This window comes from Mesoplodon bidens (genome assembly GCF_964165515.1).
Source record: "Mesoplodon bidens genome assembly, chromosome: 17".
In the NCBI taxonomy this organism is placed as follows: Eukaryota; Metazoa; Chordata; class Mammalia; order Artiodactyla; family Ziphiidae; genus Mesoplodon; species Mesoplodon bidens.
In genome coordinates, this window is record NC_138174.1 from 65,689,685 (window position 1) to 65,702,311 (window position 12,627).

General features: G+C 46.2%; 1 protein-coding gene and 1 long non-coding RNA gene across 3 annotated transcripts in view; one reads left to right on the plus strand and one right to left on the minus strand.

The window, feature by feature from the left end:
* Window positions 1-2,638: 2,638 nt before the first annotated feature.
* Window positions 2,639-5,927, minus strand: LOC308604991. 2 transcript variants are annotated; one of them, XR_014013586.1, is made up of 2 exons: window positions 5,669-5,927; window positions 2,639-3,148 (listed from the first exon to the last, which is right to left on the minus strand). It is a non-coding gene; the product is annotated as an uncharacterized lncRNA (long non-coding RNA). The 2 variants fall into 2 exon arrangements; XR_014013587.1 differs by having other exon boundaries at window positions 5,657-5,927.
* A 241-nt stretch (window positions 5,928-6,168) lies between these two features.
* FARP1 (FERM, ARH/RhoGEF and pleckstrin domain protein 1) overlaps window positions 6,169-12,627 on the plus strand; it is a 295,459-nt gene continuing 289,000 nt past the window's right edge. The window contains exon 1 of the mRNA XM_081214634.1: window positions 6,169-6,532. The gene's annotated coding sequence lies outside the window, so the exon portion shown is untranslated. The remainder of the gene's footprint in view (window positions 6,533-12,627) is intronic.

Genomic DNA, 12,627 nt, shown 5'->3' on the forward strand with positions numbered 1-12,627 from the left:
TCAGATTACTGTCATTTAGGTCCATTTTTCTTGGTTACTCCTCATTCAGAGATAAAACAGAAATATTTAGAGGTGCTCTGTGATGAGGCATTGCACATTTATTTAGGTTATGTTTGAATGTATGATAGGGATTTTAATTTGTTCAAGGATAGAAATTATTTCATAAATGATATGCCTTTATTTCCTCCTTTTCACTAGTAGTCTCAATCTGTATGAAAAGGATAAAAAGGAATAATTCAATCAAGGACCAGTTTCTTGCTATGTTTGTTCATCTTCAACCCCTTTACTGCTGAGCTAAAGAACAGGGCTCTTCTTGCTGGGAAAAGCACCATCCCACTGCTTAGGGAAAAGGTGTGGCTTTAGATTGAACTCACTTTCTTTTCAAGAATTAGGAGTTGCATTTAAGCAGGCTTGATCCCATGCAGGAGGATAAAGAAACTGCTAACGTCCAGTTCATCAAAAAGATTTTCCCCCCAGAGGTGGTGGTAATTTGGGAGTTGAGAGAACTGATTGCCTTTAGCTTAGATACACTGAGGGAAGAGGGAAGTAAAGCTGGGAGATGCAGGCGTCCTTGTGACCAGCTTTCCCTCATCCCATCCAGGTAGGAGCAACTAGGTGATTTCTTTTAAAATCTATCCTTTGATGATCCTTCAGTGTGCATTAGACATATGGATTTTAGCAGCAATTGTTGGGGAGGAGAGTGGGGTGGGGAAGAACATTTTTCTTTATTTTTGCCTTAAAATGTGTGGAGGTCCAATTTAAAGAAGGGGGTAATTATGCAAGTACATATGGAATTCCTACTGCCTAGTTCTAAGCATTAGAGTGATTTTGTATGGGCTATCGCACATACCTACAGCCCGAAGAGATTTGCTATCTTGACCATGGACACACACACACACACACACACACACACACACACACACACACTTTCCTGCTCATTCCTAACTTCAACTTTCAATGCATTTCTGAACGATGAAAAATGCTTCACGTAACCATCAACAATGATATACCTTCCCCTTAGGTATCATTTTCTTCTCTGAGAATCAAAAGGTGAGAACACAGGCCAGATTCAAAATGATTCCAATCCATGACCTTCCTCTGGTTTCCTCCTAAATGTCTCCTTTTGAAAGTGAAGTGGAAAAAATATGACCAAAAGTCCTTACTTTTTATCTATTCTATTTTCTGTCCTAAAAGAAGTATGTGTTTAATACTTTTCTCCAGCTGTCTTAGATATATGAATATAGAGGCAAAACACAGCATAACCACTCAGAGCATCGCCTCTGGAGTCTGCCTGCCTGAGTTTGAATCACCTTCTCTGCCATTTACTAGCTATGTGAACTTGGCTAAGTTACTTAGCCTCAGCTGTAAGATGGACATAATAATATATTTCCTACTTTACAGGGTTGATGTGTCAGTTAAATGAGTTAACATTCACTAAGTTCTAACAACTATATGTTTTAGCTATTATTATTATTGTACATAGAAAAGAAGAAACTTTAGAAGGAGTTATAGTTGAGGGTTAAAATTTCAAAGCAATTCTAATCAAAGTGCAGTATGTTTATTTTTAGAACTTGACAAAATGATGCTAAAGTTCATCTGGAAAAACAAATACTAAGGCTAGCCAGGAAAACTGTGAAATTATAGAGCATAAGTTCTATCAGAGGGTAAAATATATTATGAACATTTTGTTACTGGGACAAGAATAGGCAGCTCAGTGGAAAAGAATATGGACTCTACTATATGACAAAATCGGCATTTCAAACAAGTGTAGAAGAGATGGATTATTTAAATGGTGTCTGTTTATCCTCTTGGAAAAAAGAAAAGTTGGATCTGTGTCTCATTTCTTATGCCCAAATAAATACTGTATAGATTGATTTTATAATATAAAAATAAAACTGTTAAAGTGTGAAAATATAGTGATTTTTAAAAAGGCTTGAGTGGGGAAAACTTTTCAAGCATGACGCAAAAATGTGAAAACAGAAAAGCAAACAGATAAATCTGACACTACAAAAGTTAAGAACCTCTTGTTGCAAAAAAAGCACCATAAACAAAGTCAAAACAGAAAAAATATTCACTATATGATAGCAAAGGGCTAATTTCCTTAACTATCAATATAAAGATATTAAGAATCAACAAAAAAGACAAATACCCCAAGGGCAAAATGAGCAAAGGATATAAAAGTTGATGGATAAAGAAATATCAACGGATAATTTTAAAGTAAGTTTCCATTTTACCTATAAAACTGACAAATTTTAAAAGTTTGCCAATACCCAGTGTGGGCTTAAAGTGTAAGTAGGACTTCCCTGGTGGTGCAGTGGTTAAGAATCCACCTGCCAATGCAGGGGACATGGGTTCAAGCCCTGGTCTGGAAAGATCCCACATGCCACGGAGCTACTAAGCCTGTGCGCCACAACTACTGAGCCTGCGCTCTAGAGCCCGCGAGCCACAACTACTGAGCCCGCAAGCCACAACTACTGAATCTACGTGCCACAACTACTGAAGCCTGCGCACCTAGAGCCCGTGCTCCGTAACAAGAGAAGCCACCGCGATGAGAAGCCCACGCACAACAACGAAGAGTAGCCCCTGCTCACTGCAACTAGAGAAAAGCCCGCGCACAGCAACGAAGACCCAACGCAGCCCAAATAAATAAATTTATTTATTTAAAAAACGAAGTGTAAGAAGTAAGCGTTCTCAAGCACAGTTGGTTAGTGGGTATCCTGGTTATCTATTGCTTCATAGAAAGCCATGCAAACTTTAAGAGCTTAAAATAATTTTATCATGGATTTTGTGGATCAGGAATTTGGAAAGGGCACAACAGAGATGGCTCTTCTTTGCTTCATGGTGTCCTTAGCTGGTAGGACCGAAAAGGCAGGGGGTGGCCAGCATCGCTGAGGAACGGGATAGGGCTGGAGAACCCTCTCCAAAACACTTCTTTACTCACTTCCTGGTTCCTGGTCTGAGATGGTGAAAGATCTGGGACCGGCAGCTGGAGCATCACTGTGCGGCCTCTTGCTTGTAGTGGTCCTCATCTAACTGACAGCTCATAGTCTCATGTCCAGAGATCAGCACTGCCCCAAACAGAGAGACTTCTCCGACCCAGAAACGTGGTGGTGGTGGTGGTGGTGTGTTTGGGGGGAGGGGGTGGTAACTGTGGAATAAGAAGTTTCATTTCACTGTGACACGTCATCACTTTAGTATAAAAGATTTACACACACACACTTGTTTAAGCTTAGAAAGTTTCTGAAAGACTAAAAACTGATGGGAAAACGATTTCTGAGAAGTGAAATTGGGGATGTGGGGAAGGGTCCCTTATGTGCTTTATGCTTTACCTAATACCCTTCTACACTGTTTAATTATTTCTTAATTTATCATGTACACACATTTATTGTAATAAAAAATAGCTAAAATCAATAAAAGGAAGAGTTAAGAACAGGACAACTACTTAATTCAGGAAGATTTCTAAGTAAGCTGCTGGCATGGGTTATAAAGGGGACCTAGGTAATTATACATTTTTATAATCATAAATCTGAAAATGAGGCATAAATGACATAAAATGACAAGGAAACACCTCAGTTTTTCAGGGGTTGATTTTCCAGATGGCAGATTTTCCAGGCCAGGTAGCTCTGGCTTTCTAGGTAAAGGAATTTAAAAAGTGTTTTCAATGAGATTAAGTACAAAACCCAGAATGTTTGTGAGAGCTGGAAGGAACTGGAGGAATTGGCTCTCCCAGCGGGAGCCCCCAAACCTGCCCTCCTCTTTCTTTTCCTTCTTCCCCACTGGCTACTACCCTCTGCCTGTAAAGCCTCAGACTGTGTCCTTTAAAAGTCACCTTCCCTCAAAAACAAAATCAAAAAAAAAAAACAACCAGCATCAGATGTTATGTATTCAATATTATGATCATACACATGCTAAGAGCGAAACGACACAAACTTTATTCCAGACATGGAAAGAAGATGATGAAAAAAAAAAAAAGAAGATGAAATAAACACTGTAGCATGTGGAAAATGTCTTCCAAAGAGAGTGACTGGGTAAATGTCACTTTTCTAATTTTTTGTGATTTCTACAAGTTTTTCGGTTTTAGCTGTAAGGTATGGCATAGCACCTTGCTTGCTACTGGGTGAAGTGCCCAGACTAGCAAAAAAACAAAACAAAAACAAGAAAAACAGCACTGGAGGGCTTGTTAGAATATCGTGCCTCAAGCTTACTAAACCAGATCTGCATTTACCAGAATCCCAGGTCTGCCACAGACCTGGCCACACACTGGAATCACCTCCAGAACTTTAACAATACCGATGCCTGGGTTCCCACCCCAGAAATCCTGATATATTTGGCTGGCGTGAAGCCTGGGCGTTGCGAGTTTTTTTTAAGTCTGATGTGATTCTGTGATTCTGAGACCCAGTACTCTAATTTGGTGGTTCTCAAAGTGTGGGCCCAGAGCCCCCTGGGAACCTGTTAGAAAGGCACATTCTCAAGCCCACTCCAGACTCCCTTTCCTGGAGTTTCTGATTCAGTAAGTCTTTGAATCAGCTGGCCAGGCAATTCTGATGCCCACTGAGGTGGGAGAACCCGAGAAGGTAGGTCTGGGGAGGGGCCCAAGAATTTATATTTCTTAAAGTTTCCGGGTGCTGCTACCGCTACAGGTCCGAGAAGCACACTCAGAGAATCACCGAAACGTCTGCTCTATGGTTTGTCCAGAGCCACGCCTCCAGCCCACTATTGCTTCTCTTCGATGACAAACTTCCCATCTGCTGTTCTTTTCAGGTTTGAGGCCCAGATGACCCTTTTTACTTCCACCTTCTCCAAATATACAGGCGTTAAAAAAAAAAATACAGTTCAGCACCTCAAACTCAAAATATGTCTCTTTGCTCCAGAAACTACTCACACTAGCTCCGCACAGGTGCCCCCGTCCCTCTCAGGCACCGTGTTCCCGTGTGGACCACTGTCCCACAGGGGCCCCTGTCCTGCTCCTCTTTGAGTTCAGTCGTGGCCTCTCCCAAGAAACCTGCCTCCAGACTGGAGGTCGAAAACTTCTCTAAGGCGCAAAACGAGCAGGGTTCTGGGGTCAGCGGCCGTCAGGGGCGGGTGCCCACTAGCCTCGGCATCTAGCAGAGGGTCGCTTTCGTTTCTAACCTGCCGCGCGTCCTTTTCCCTCCACGTGCAGCGGGCCCATCCACAGCGAGGAGGAGAAAGGGCAACAGCAGGGGCTGAGGAAAGGCGGAGGGAGGTGGTAAGGCGGCAGCTCCCAGCCGCAGGGGGGGACAGGGACCCTCCCCCCTTAGGTGCCTGCCTGCTGGGTCTTGATCTTGCTCCCTCCTCCAACGAGTTCCGGGAGCTCTGAACAGGAATCTGCAAACCTGCTAACCTATTTCACTCCTTTCCCCCGCGGGGCACTGCTCCTGTCCTCGGAGGGGCGAGTAGGGGTGGGGATTGTCGGGGGATTCGCGGTGGGTGGAGGACGCGGGGCCGCGGCGGGGGGAGGGGAGGTGACAACTGCCCCTCCGGGATTAAGTCCCTCGTAGCCCAGGGTGGTGCCGGAAGCCCGCTCCTGTGGCCACGGGGGAGGGGTGGTGCTCGCGGGTCCCTGCGAAGCGCCGCTGTCCGCGCGACAGCGTGAAGTCGTAGGTGGGCACCCGGGCGGGGCTCCCCCTTGCACAACCTCAACAGCGACCTGCAGAGTCCGCGCCACCGATCCTCCTCTAGCTGCTCCTGGTGTTGCCCGTGCGCTCGTCTCCCGCTGCCTTAGCTCGCTTTCAACCACAGAGGCTGGACTGGCGCGTCCCTGGTGGCGCAGCGGACTCCGCTGAGCTTCCTGCGATCGGCCGCGCGGCGCCGAGCGGAGAGACCGGCTCCGGCCGTAGGATCAAGTAAGGCGCGGATCGGAGGTGGGCTCGCCCGGCCGGGGAGGGGCGCTCGGGCGGGCGGCCCCTCGGCGCACCTGCCCCCGGGGCGGGGCGGAGTGGGGCGGGGCGCGCCGGCGCGCAGGTCGCGGGCGCGGACGCTGGAGGGGGCTGTGGCTCTCTCGCTGTCCCCGCGGCTCGGGCTTCGCGGCGCCAGGGCTCCCCCCGCTGAGGGGCCGGCCCAGGCCCGGGGAGGGGCTCGCCTTCCTTCACTTCCCGCTCGCCTGTCTGGAGGCGGCGGGGCCGGCGCGGGCGCAGGGCTGCGGGCGCTCGGCTGGCGCGCGGGGCGGGGACGCGGCCGCCGCCCGCTTTGCGCCGCTCCTCCCCGCGCGAGTGGCGCTCGGCCCGGCGTCGAGGCGGCCATGGCGACCCTGAGCCCGCTCCCCACCCACCCCGCCTGCTCCGCCCTCCCCTCCGCCCCGCGCCACCTTTGATGGCTCGGACCTCGGCCGGCCACCGCCAGCCCCGCTCGCGTGTCCGCGCCGCCGCCGCCGCCCCCGCCGCCCGCGGGTATTAATAGCCGAGCGTCCCCGCCGCACGCGCAGCCGGAGCCGCCGCGCCCTCGGCCGCCGGGAGCTCGGAGCTGCGGAGCCCGGAGGCCGGGAGTGAGAGCCGGAGCCGCCTGCGCCGTGGAGGTAGGAGGCGCGCGGCAAACAATGATCCCGGCGGACTGGCGGCAACTTGTGCGAGTCGGGCGCCCGGAGCCGACCGACCGGGGCGCGGGTGGAGGTAGCTGCGTGGCCCGCGGGTCCTGCCCGGAGGACGGCGCGGCGGGTGGGATCGGGCTTCCCCTACTGAGGCGGGAGAGTCGCCCTCCGGGCCCGGGGCAGCCCGGCAACAATAGCCGGAGCTCGGGGGCCTCCGGGCTCCGCACCGCCCCTTGCACCCTCCTCTCACCTCCGGGGACTCGGGCTGCGGGCTCCGCGCGCGTCCCCTCTCGCCTCCCCCGCCCCGCGGCGCCCTTCCCCCTCTTCCTCCCATCCCACCCGGCGCGCTGACAGCGCCGGACGCGGCTTCCGGACCTCCGGCTGCAATCTCGGCCCCTGCGACCGACCGCGGGCCGGGGAGGTGGCCATTGGCGGCGCTGACACCGCGCTGCCGGGTGCCCTCCGCTCGCCCACGCCGGCGCGAGGACCCCGGTGGGTGACAAAGAGGAACACGCCCTCCGCCTAAGTTAGATTTTGTCCTTCTTTGCCGCCAACCTTTATGAAGAGCAAAGTTTTTTTTCTTTCTTTTTTCCTTTTTTTTTTTTTTTAAGCAAAGGACAGAGATTTTTGTGGTGAGCATTTCCAAACAACAACTTCTGATTGTGGTTTTACGATTTAAGTTCCGGAAACTTTAGCTGTGTGATCCTGCTAGACCTTTGAGAGTGTGTGCGTGCGTGCGTGCGTGCGTGTGTGTGTGTGTGTGTTTTGTTTGAGGGGAAAAAAAATGAGTTCCCCGTAATCAGTCTGGATGTCGTTTATGGCAGTTGGAGCCCAGCTGGAGTCTGTGCAGGATCCCCCAGAAACGAGGGAGGTGAGGCGCACAAAGAAACGAGGACCCTGGTATCAGATCAGCCCCTTGCGATGTGGAGAGATTGCCTTTCATCTGGAATAGTTTAGCCGGCCCAGCCTGTCTCTGATTCTTCTGGAGTACCATGGTGGCCTCTGGCTGTTTCATTTTATTATTGTTGTTGATGTCTTTCTTGTTAGTTTCCCAGGTTTGACTTGCTGAGCCCCGCCCTCCCCTGTTTCACGGTTCCCCCTTAGCCATGGCTTTTGGGGACCCCCATCTCCCCCACCCAGCAGGCAGGGTCCAAACCCCAGCCTAGCAGTGGGTTAGGTTCACTGTGCTTTGCTTGTGGTGACTTGGCCAAGCCCATTCCAGAACATCTTCCAGCATTGTCTTGCTTTTCTTATTCAGTCTAAACAGGACAGAAAGGAGGAAGAAAGGCCTTTTTGGTCCTGAGAGCTTTGGGACATTTGCCTTAAAAATTGTCCTCATTGTTGCCATGAGGCAGGCCCTTCTGAAGTCTCCTACCTTTGGTTGTCTTCCCACATTCCACAGCCTTCTGGCCGGGGGTTTACCTTCAGCCTTTCCTGGGGGTTGGTCTTCTGGGTTTGACAGTTTCTGATGATGCTCTTCGTGTGGGTTCAGCATCCACATGGCTCACTTTATATTCCTGCAGCATCGTTCTGCAGCAAGGCACCAATATTGGAGTTACTCCAAGCACAATGAAACGTTTGTGTTTTTAGAATGTCTGGCTAATAGAGCTGCTTCTGGGTAAAATGAAGAGACACATTATTGGCCAGTGGCTGGCTTACTGGCCGAGGTGTTGGTGGAAATAGTGAGCTGCTAACCCAGTGCTTCCCAGAATCTCTTCTTTCTTTTATGTGGACGAGAAACTTGAAATACTTGGTGATGGTGTAGCTGTGCTCCATAGGGTCACAGATTCGGTAGCATGCCCCCTGTGAGTTGGGGTGTGGTTTTTCATTTAAGGTGTTCTTCCCCTGTGGGAATCCTGAAGGTAGGTTTATAATGTCCCTTTTCACATAGTTAGTCTTTTTCTGGAATTTTATACAGGGATTGAATTCCTTAGGTCTTAATAGATTACTCATGGTACTCTGCGGGCCACATTTACCAAAAGGAGATTTAAAAATCTATCCTAGATCATTTTCTTCTGGTATGTTGCAGTTATGCCATAATTATCTTAAGACCATGAGGAACCTGGGTGAATATTTTTGTTTTGCTTTTTATTTAAGAAACTGTCCAAGGAAATGGTTTTAAGAAGATAAGAATTGAATATAGTATTGAAAGGGTTAGTTTTTTTTTTAAGTGGAATTCATCCTCTAATATTCATTGACCTCTAATATCATTGAGCTCTAATATTCATAGAAGAGTTTAATTCATTTGGAAAATGATATGTATTTATAAGGAGGGTGCCTGTGATAGACATCAGAAAAGAAAACCGTTTTCCATCCTTGAGGAGGTTAGAGAATGCTGGAGAAGAGACAGGAGCCCAATTTTTGCATACTGAACACTTTAGGAAAGACGGCATTATGGCTTTCCTAGAGGATGAGGAAAGTTGTATGGGTCTGTAGGTACTTGGCTAGTGCTTTGACAGCAAAAGCTTTTGTAACTGGCCTTGCTTATTTCAGAGACCTGCCTAGTGAAATGCACTTTCCCCTTGAACTGAAGATGCTACAGACAAGAGAAGGGCTCTTATAATCCCCAAATACAGTCACTCAAGTCCTTTCTACTTTGGGTGCACAGGTATTCCAAGTGTTGCTTACCATTGCCTGGGAGGGGAGAGGGTGGGCTTTTAAAGGTTCCTGGGGCTGCACCTCTTGTATTATTTGGTACTTTTGATTGAAAGGAGGGCTCTCCAAGCCTGACTATTGAATGGGAAGCGGTGGATCAACTTTAAAAAAAAATTTTTCCTTGCTTTTTAATGGTTACTTTCTGCTGTGGCCTCACTTCATCATAGGCCCCTCACCCTCTGTTTCCGCCAGGTTACTGCCTTAAGCACTTCCACATGTCTGGGAAGAGCAGAGCCCAACGGTTTCCATTCAAAACTGTTTGAAATACTGATTTCACCAGTCCTTTTATGCCAAATGCTGCCTTTGTTTTTCATCAAGAAGCCCCCAGAAACTGTTTATTTTAAAGTGGAGAAACTGGCTTTTTATAGGCTGCCCTCCTCCTGGTTTAAGTCAGTTAAAAATGTTTTGCCAAGTGGATACTTTGAGCAGAAGTGGACAGTTGGTATATAGTAAATGTGGGTGCTCTAAGCCTTTGACACTTGTGAAATAAACCAGGGACCATCAGGTACAATGTGCCTCAGCATGCTCAGTGCTGCCTGTGAACTCAGGCAGTTTTCTTATTTAATGTGGGATGGAAATCACACGGCAAGATGGGCAATTTAATATGGGAATTCATCATTTACACTGAATTAATTTCATGTGTAAAATGGTCATATTTGTGCATACATTTTCAAACAAAAGGGCCTCAGGCCAAACTGGATTACCTTTAACTCTCTATTATGTAATATTCCTCACCAAAGAGTAACTCCACTTTATGTGTAGACTTTGGCCTTTTCATAAAGGTATCTTGGAAGACTTATAAATCCAGTATTATATGACTTTCATTTTGTGTTCTCATCGTATTAATTCAGGATCTAGTATAGTGCTTGGCACATAGCAAACCCTTTCTAAATACTTGTTGAGTGAATAAGTAAACCTAATTTTCATGTCCTTTCAAGTTATTCTTTAAGGTTTTTAAGGGAAATTTGATATTAGCCCTGACAAGTTGTTGTTCCGGGAATTTGAAAATTTGGTATTTGATTTCATTTCTGTTTTGTTCTAATTTAACAATTTAAGCTAACCTTTAAAGTTGGGTATTGTAAAAATATACAGGCTCATTTTTTAAAAATCAGACAATAAAAGCATGAAGAAGAAAGTAAAACCTACCTGAAAAAATTAGCTTCTGGGATAACGTTCCCTTTCCTTCTTAGAGATACATTTTTTAGAAGTTCCATTAGTGAGCACCTCTTGGGGGTAACCTCAGTTTTTGTGTGCCTTTAAATTTGTTCCGGAATGATAAACTACCTGGGCACGCAATTCTGGATTGTTGATCCTGTATCAGTCAACTCTCTTTTGGTTCCATTGTTGTTGTCGCAGTGTCCACTGTCAGGCTAACTGTTATTTGTCAATAGTCTGTCTTTTCTCTCTGGCTGCCTTTAAGATCCTTTGGGGTGCTGCAGTTTCACTAGGTCTAGATGTCATTTCTCCTTTACTTTTATTCCCCTCTCTCTGCCTCCATCTGCTTCTTTTCCCTCCTCCCTCCCCCTTCCTCCATCATCTTATCAGTGTGTTCCTTTCTGTTGCCCTGTAGTACTTCAGTGTCTGGATGTGCTACAATTTGTTGATCTGGTCACCCTTGGCCACTCTGGCTGTTTCCAGTTTGGGCTGTTATGAATAAGGCTGCTATGAACATTCGTGAACAAGTCTTTGTGTGGAGATCTGTTTTCCTTTTTATTGCTCGGTCTTATGATAAGTGTATGTTTATAAGAAACTGCCATCTGTTTTTCCAAAGTGTTTGTACCATTTTACATTCTCGCCAATGATATATGAGTGTTCCACGTACTGTAATCCTCATGAACACTTGAAATTATCCATCTTTTTCATTGTAGCCATTCTGGTAGATGTGTAGTGGTATCTCCTTGTGGTTTAATTTTATATTTACCTGAAAGGGAAATGCTAAGTTTTCCTGTGCTTTTTGGCCACTTGTCTATCTTCTTTTGTGCCGTGTCCATTAACACTTTGTTCTTTTTCATTGATTTTTGTCTGATTGTTTTATATAGCTTTTGAGTATAATTGACATACAATAAGCTGCATATACTTAATGTCATCTTATTTTACAATTATAGGAGTTCTGTGTATATTCTATATACAAGTTCATTGTTAGATCTATGTATTATGAATATTTTTACCAGGTTATTTTTTAATCTTTTCCTCTTTTAGTGGTATCTTTTGAAGAGCAAACGTTATTAGGGAAACATTGTACACGGTCTACTTATTGAACTTATTAAAGGTCAGGGAATTTTTTCAACTTTGGAAAAATAACACATCTTTGTATGTAATACATAGACTAATATTGCTCTGTTCAGGAGGTCGGACTCCACTTACTTCATGGGGATGGAGCAGTTCTATTCTTTCCTAACTAAAACTGAGTTGAAAAGACATGAAAATGAAAAAACAAAAAAACAAACCCTGCTTATTTTGAAAATCTGGGGAAACAAAGTGTTTAAGGTTATGATCAAATAGATTTCTGAAATTCAAAATGGAATTGTTTGTTCTTTTAGCACACAGAAAGATTGTGGAAAATAAATATTTTTGAAATCAATAAAAAAATGGAGCCCTGGGTAAAAGCAAGATGTAACATTCTAAACAGAGCTTGGAATGGCGTACGTAGGTGCTTGTGAAAGGAGTTTAGTTTCCGTATTTTGGCATGAATTATATAGTGTTATTTATGTATTCTCCTCATTTTCTGAACCAGATAACAAGCATTGTTGTGAGGTCAGAAAGTATGTTTTCCTGATTTTTGTTTCTCCTGCCCATAGAAGGTAAATAAGTATTGCTTGACTTGAATTAAAATTCTTGTAATGACTGAAACAGAAACAGACTCAAAGAAATAGAGAACAGACTTGTGGTTGCCAAGGGGGAGGGGGGTGGGGAAAGGATGGATTTGGGAGTTTGAGGAGGTGATTAGCAGATGCAAACTATTTTATATAGGACAGGTAAACAACAAGGGCCTACTGTAGAGCACAGGGAGCTACATTCAATATCCCGTGATAATCCAGAATGGAAAAGAAAAACGAATAAATAAATAAAATTTAAAAATTTGTATAAGGAAAACCCTATGACTTTTTTTTTTTTTTTGGTACGCGGGCCTCTCACCCTTGCGGCCCCTCCCGTTGCGGAGCACAGGCTCCGGACGCGCAGGCTCAGCGGCCATGGCTCACGGGCCCAGCCGCTCCGCGTCATGTGGGATCTTCCCGGACCGGGGCACGAACCTGTGTTCCCTGCATCGGCAGGCGGACTCTCAACCACTGCGCCACCAGGGAAGCCCCTCGTGACATTTTAGAATACGGAAGTTAGAGATTGGGATCAAAGGTAACAAGAGTTGGGAGTATAGGTGTTAAACTGTGATGTTGGGCAAGTTATTGGTGCTCTTTTCCTAAAACATCAAG